This window comes from Scylla paramamosain, chromosome 11, assembly GCF_035594125.1.
Source record: "Scylla paramamosain isolate STU-SP2022 chromosome 11, ASM3559412v1, whole genome shotgun sequence".
Classification (NCBI taxonomy): domain Eukaryota; kingdom Metazoa; phylum Arthropoda; class Malacostraca; order Decapoda; family Portunidae; genus Scylla; species Scylla paramamosain.
Window position 1 is genome coordinate 3,497,501 of NC_087161.1, and position 7,500 is coordinate 3,505,000.

Below are 7,500 nucleotides of genomic sequence, written 5' to 3' on the forward strand. Positions count from 1 at the left end.
AATGAGAAGATAAGAAATTGTAATTCTTAGTTTATATATATATTTTTTCCTTATCATCGTTTAAGTAAGCGTGGTGATAAGGAGGAGGAGGAGGAGGAGGAGGAGGAGGAGGAGGAGGAGGAGGAGGAAGAAGAAAGGAGAATAAATGACAGTGATGAATAAGAAGAATGTTGAATGAAGACTCTGGTTGGAAAAAGAAAGAAAAAAGAAAGAAAGAAGAGTGAATGGATGAATAGATGAATAAAGAGAAGAATATAAAAGAAAGGAAAATAAAAGTAGTAAACGAGAAAAAAAATAATAATAATGCAAGAACTGGAAAGAATATACCAAAAATACGAACAAAGATATTTTTTTTTACTTTTTTTACTTTTTTTTTTTTTTTGAAAGATGAAGCTTGACTAAGAGGAGGAGGAGGAGGGCGAAGAAGAAGAAGAAGAAGAAGAAGAAGGAAGGATTAGTAGAGAGAGTAACGTTACATTTAAAAGCAGAAAAGAATAAAAAAAGAAAAAAAAATCAAAAGGAAGAAGAAGAAAAAGTGGAATGGAAAGGAAGGAAAAAAGATGGAGGAGGAGGAGGAGGAGGAGGAGGAGGAGGAGGAGGGAAAAAAAGGAAAGCGGTTTGTTAAGAGGAACATTTACGTGAGAGAAGAAGTTTTGAAAGAAGAGATGAAAAGCGGAGGAGGAGGAGAAGAAGAAGAAAAAAGTGAAGAAGAGAAAAAAAAAACAAGATTGAAAGGAGAGAAGGAAGAAGAGGAACAGAGAGAGAGAGAGAGAGAGAGAGAGAGAGAGAGAGAGAGAGAGAGAGAGAGAGAGAGATGAATGACGAAGAATGCAGAAAAAAAGAATAAGAGGAATATGTAAGAAGCTTTAAGAAACGGAAGGAGGAAAAAGGCACAAGGAGGAGGAGGAGGAGGAGGAGGAATAGGAGGAGGAGGAGGAGGAGGAGGAGGGTGGCGGTGGTGGTTTTCTAAAGACCACAAGAGACCAAAGAATGGGATTAGGACCATAAAGATCGCTGATAAAAGGAAGTGAAAGGAGGAGGAGGAGGAGGAGGAGGAGGAGGAGGAGGAGGAGGAGGAGGAGGAGGAGGGGGGACAAGTGGTCAGTTGGATGGATGGCAGAGAAGGATGAGGAGGAGGAAGAGGAGGAGGAGCAATTCGAAAGGAAGGAAAATCAGGAAGGAAAAAAGGAAAAAACTACTTGAGGAGAAATGAGAGAGAGAGAGAGAGAGAGAGAGAGAGAGAGAGAGAGAGAGAGAGAGAGAGAGAGAGAGAGAGAGAGAGAGAATTAATCAGTAAATAAAGCCTTCAATTTCTTCCCTTATTCTTTCCTTTCCTCCTTCTCTCCCTCCCTCCATCCCTCCCTCCATCCCTCCCTCCCTCCCTCCCTTCCTCCATTATTGAGTCATGTTTGTAAATAATTAAAATAATCTTCACGACTCTCCTCCTCCTCCTCCTCCTCCTCCTCCTCCTCCTCCTCCTCCTCCTCCTCCTCCTCCTCCTCCTCCTCCTCCTCCTTTCCCTTATTCCGCCTATATATCACTCACAAATCGGCTTCTTATCTCCCTCACTCCCTCTCCCCGTCTCTCTCTCTCCCTCTCTCCCTCTCTCCCAGCTAGCTTCTATTATTCCCAACCATTCTCTCGATTTCCCAGTCTCTCTCTCTCTCTCTCTCTCTCTCTCTCTCTCTCTCTCTCTCTCTCTCTCTCTCTCTCTCTCTCTCTCTCTCTCTTCAGGACAGGTAAGCGAGCAGAAAGGATATTGTCACCCGTACTGTTTCGACTAAAGGAAGAGAGGGAGAGGGAGAGAGGAGAGGGAGACTAAAGGAAGAGAGGGAGAGGGAGAGGAAGGGAGAGGAAGGGAGAGCAGGGCGTTTTTCTGCCTTTGGTTACAGCTATGGTGAATTTCTCCTTCTTTGTATAGACATTGCGATTTGAGGAAAGGGAGAGGGAGGGAGAGGGAGGGAGAGGGAGAGGGAGAGGAAGAGGAAGAGGAAGAAGGTGGGAGGGAAGGTAAGGTATAGAGAATGAGAGAGAAAAAGAGAGAGATAGAGAAAAGAAATCAGGTAGCGAAGCAAATCTACAGAGAGAGAGAGAGAGAGAGAGAGAGAGAGAGAGAGAGAGAGAGAGAGAGAGAGAGAGAGAGAGAGAGAATATCTTACTGCATTTCTTTCATTTTCCTTAACTTAATTTCGTGTTTGTGACCAGAAATGAAACTCTCTCTCTCTCTCTCTCTCTCTCTCTCTCTCTCTCTCTCTCTCTCTCTCTCTCTCTCTCTCTCTCTGCGTAAGTTGATCTCAGGTGTGGCCAGGTGGGTAATGACGGTAATTAAGAGCCAGCCAGGTATGAGGAGGTAGGAACAACACAATTTCTCTCTCTCTCTCTCTCTCTCTCTCTCTCTCTCTCTCTCTCTCTCTCTCTCTCTCTCTCTCTCTCTCTCTCTCTCTCTCTCTCTAATGGGTTAATGGTTTGGAAAAGACATGAATTTCACCATTCCCAGAGTAACAAAGACCCTCCATTCCCTCCCCCTCTTCCCTCCATTCCTTCCTCCCTTCCCTCCTTCCCTCCCTCCTTCCCTCCAAGCTCCAGTAAAGGGAGGAGGGAGTTAGGTGAGGAGGAAATATACTGAGGAGAGACCGGCTTGTTTCCCTCCTCCTCCTGCTCTTCTTCCTCCTCCTCCTCCTCCTCCTCCTCCTCCTCCTCCTCCTCCTCCTCCTCCTCCTCTGCTAACGAAGGGATAAAGGGTGTAGTTTCCTCAGGGATTTAAATGTGGTTTGTTTACATTTGAGAGACCCAGCGCTTTCTCTCTCTCTCTCTCTCTCTCTCTCTCTCTCTCTCTCTCTCTCTCTCTCTCTCTCTCTCTCTCTCTCTCTCTCTCTCTCTCTCTCTCCAGGACCGTTGTCAGCAAAAGAAATTAGAAGAGTTGGTGGGAGAAAGGAAGGAAGGAAGGAAGGAAGGAGGAAGAGGAAGAGAAGGAAGAATGGTGGGAAGGGAAGTGAGAGAGGAAAAAGAGATAGAAGAGGAGGAAGAAGAGGAGGAAGAACAGTGAAGCTTAGATATAACTATTCACATTTGATTCCTCCTCCTCCTCCTCCTCCTCCTCCTCCTCCTCCTCCTCCTCCTCCTCCTCCTCCTCCTCCTCCTCCTCCATAAAAATAAAAATATATAAACCATATGGTGTTCTGAATGTCATCAGGAAACTATGTGTGTGTGTGTGTGTGTGTGTGTGTGTGTGTGTGTGTGTGTGTGTTTGGTGTCCTCGCTCTTTGACCCTTGAACTATTAATTGACCGTCACTTAAGGGTCACCTCCACCACCACTGCCACCACCACCACCACCACCTCCACCACCACCACCACCACCACCACCACCACCACCACCACCACCACCACCACCACCACCACCGCCCTTTGTTCCTCGCACTAAGCTCACTCACGTTAAGGATGGCTGGGAACACCACACCTGCACCACCACCACCACCACCACCACCACCACCACCACCTGTACACACACACCTGTACACCTTGCCTGTCGTATGTGTTTAAAGTATAGCTCAGGTAACCTTCACTGGAAGCTTTTGTTATCTGTTACTCTCTCTCTCTCTCTCTCTCTCTCTCTCTCTCTCTCTCTCTCTCTCTCTCTCTCTCTCTCTCTCTCTCTCTCTCTCTCTCTCTCTCTCTCTCTCTCTCTAAGGACACTTCCGGCGCCTAATTGATTGCGTGTCAGGTGAACCACATTCCCGTGACGTCACAAGGAACACACACACACACACACACACACACACACACACACACACACACACACACACACACACACACACACACACACACACACACACACACACACACACACAAAGATCAATTTTGACGTTTGAAAGTTTCGTACGGTGGTGGTGTGTGAGGTGATGAAACTTCTGAGAGAGAGAGAGAGAGAGAGAGAGAGAGAGAGAGAGAGAGAGAGAGAGAGAGAGAGAGAGAGAGAGAGAGAGAGATTAAGTACACCTATAAACCATAAAAAAAAAAAACACATTACTTCCACCCACATCTGTATTCACTAACTTTATATATTTCCTATGACCGATTAAAAAAAACAAAAAAAAAACAGATCGAGTTAGGAACATAATGCCCAGCTCATTAATTAAGTTACGAACACAATGCTAACTGACTGATCGAATTATGCACACACACCTGTCATCGCTATGTGCTTGTGTCACCTGGACCTGAAGCCACACACCTGCGCCTGCACACCTGTTGACGAGAGAGAGAGAGAGAGAGAGAGAGAGAGAGAGAGAGAGAGAGAGAGAGAGAGAGAGAGAGAGAGAGAGAGAGAGATTTTATGAGGAAGAAGAAGAGTTGGGGTGAGTGGGTATGACGCTGGGTAGGTTTGGGGAGGTAGTGGGTGAGGAGGGGAGGGGGAGAGGTTGGGGAAGTGTCAGAATACTATGCAGCTGGGGAGGAAGAGGAAGAAGATGAGGAGGAGGAGGAGGAGAGAAGAACGTTTGGCCAAACTATTTTTTTTTCACAAACAAGAATAGAGTTTGGCAGATAGTTTCAAGAGAGAGAGAGAGAGAGAGAGAGAGAGAGAGAGAGAGAGAGAGAGAGAGAGAGAGAGAGAGAGAAGCCGGCAACGCAACGCCTCCACATACACGTAGAAAGAAGTCAATATCAATTTTCAAAACCTGAGAGTTGCTCTGTTGAAGGAGGAGGAGGAGGAGGAGGAGGAGGAGGAGGAGGAGGAGGAGGAGGAGGAGGAGGAGGAGGAGGAGGAGGAGAGAAAAAAGTATGAAGGCAAGGCAGACGTGATGTGGATCCTGAGAGAGAGAGAGAGAGAGAGAGAGAGAGAGAGAGAGAGAGAGAGAGAGAGAGAGAGAGAGAGAGAGAGAGAGAGAGTTAACACGTAGATAGAAAGTTAAGGAAGAAGAAAAAGAAGGAAGGAATGAAAGAAGAGATGAATTTTCTTTTTTTCTTCTCCTTTTATTTTCTTTATATCATTTGCATTTCCTTGAGGTGGCTCAGTGGTAAATGTCTTGTCGGTAACCTTGAGAGCCTGGGTTCGAACCTCATTATTTATTTTGTTCCACCCTTTATCTGGACTTGTAAATGGAGCAACGTGTGCATTTTGAATTTACCTTTGTTTATTCTTACCTGTTTTTCACCTTTCCTATTACGCAGTCACTATATTTTATCCCTACCTGTGTGTGTGTGTGTGTGTGTGTGTGTGTGTGTGTGTGTGTGTGTGTGTGTGTGTGTGTGTGTGTGTGTGTGTGTGTGTGTGTGTTGCTAGTGTACAGGGTCATCTGGTTCAGGATGCACACACACACGTATCAACGTCAGATTCATTGTTGTTTTTGTTGTTGTTGTTGTTGTTGTTGTTGTTGTTGTTGTTGTTGTTGTACTCTGCCAGCAAGTTATATTTTTGTACCTATGCACTTTAAAAGATTAGAAAATGTGATTGAAAATGTGATGTTTGCTCTACTACTACTACTACTACTACTACTACTATTTTTATTATTATTATTATTATTATTATTATTATTATTATTATTATTATTATTATTATTATTATTATTGCTACTACTACTACTACTACTACTACTACTACTACTACTACTACTACTACTACTACTACTACTACTATTTTTATTATTATTATTATTATTATTATTATTATTATTATTATTATTATTATTATTATTATTATTATTATTGCTACTACTACTACTACTACTACTACTACTACTACTACTACTACTACTACTACTAATAATAATAATAGTAGTAATAATAATAATAATAATAATAATAATAATAATAATAATAATAATAATAATAATAATAATGATAGTAATAATAATAATGATAATTTGATCTAGGGTACAGCTCCTGGTAATTCATTATTGCTGAGCTTCATAAAAGATTAATAGGGACTCCGTTGTACATTTATTCTCTCTCTCTCTCTCTCTCTCTCTCTCTCTCTCTCTCTCTCTCTCTCTCTCTCTCTCTCTCTCTCTCTCTCTCTCTCTCTCTCTAACTTTTTTTTCGTCTCCTTTCCCTTCACCTCCCTGCTTTCCACTTATTTTTTTTATCTTTTTTCCCCTTTTTCCTTTTTCCCCCACATGTAATTGTGAATGTGCCGGTAGTAGTAGTAGTAGTAGTAGTAGTAGTAGTAGTAGTAGTAGTAGTAGTAAGCAAAACAAGACGAAAATAAAAAATGAAATAAAAATAAGACCCATACTGCTATCACACACACACACACACACACACACACACACACACACACACACACACACACACACACACACACACACACACACACACACACACACACACACACACACACACACACTAAGACTCTTATCTCCAAAGGGTGGCTGGGGAGGTGGTAGTAGTATGGGCGTGTGGGGAGCTCTGGGGCGTGTCTTGAGCGAGGGAGAGCAGAGGGTAGAGAAGAGGAGACGAGGTGGGGGGGCTCAAAGATGCAAAACTCATTCAACAGCGCTGAATAGTAAGAGGCGGACGGGCGAGTGACATCTGCTTAGCGCTGGTAATGGTGGCGGCGTGAAAGAGGCTTAAATGGAATAGGAGGAGGAAGAGGAGGTGAAGGAAGAGGAGGAGGGGGAGGAGGAGGAGGAGGAGATGGAACAGGGAGGGAGGAGTAAAAAGGGAAGGTTTCTCGTGTGTGTGTGTGTGTGTGTGTGTGTGTGTGTGATTTTTTTTTTATATCTTCAATGAATGTGGATGTTTATGTTTGTTATGTGATTACAGAGAGAGAGAGAGAGAGAGAGAGAGAGAGAGAGAGAGAGAGAGAGAGAGAGAGAGAGAGAGAGAGAGAGAGAAGATAAAGTTGGGTACGTGCAAGAGTAAAAAAAAATGCATTAAAAGTGAAGCTGAAAAAAAAAAAATTATTGCTTTAGTTAGACCGTAGAAAAATGACTGCCCTGTTTTTCTGCCTTTATATTCTCTCTCTCTCTCTCTCTCTCTCTCTCTCTCTCTCTCTCTCTCTCTCTCTCTCTCTCTCTCTCTCTCTCTCTCTCTCTCTCTCTCTCTCAAAAGGTCTAAAAGCAAGAAAGAAAATAAAAAGAAGTAAGAATGATAATGAGAAGAAGGAAAGAATGAATACGGGATAGAAGAAAGATGAAAGAGAGAGAGAGAGAGAGAGAGAGAGAGAGAGAGAGAGAGAGAGAGAGAGAGAGAGAGAGAGAGAGAGAGAGGGAAGGGGGAAGTTGCATAATGAAATAAACAAAGAAGCAAGAAAAGAAAAAGTAAAAGCAGGGAAAAATAATAAGAAGGCATGGAAGAGGACGAGGAGGAAAAGAAGAAGAAGAAGAAGAAGAAGAAGAAGAAGAAGAAGAAGAAGAAGAAGAAGGACAAGACAAAGACTCGGGTAAATTCTGTACCAATTACACACACACACACACACACACACACACACACACACACACACACACACACACACACACACACACACACACACACACACACACACACACACACACACACACACA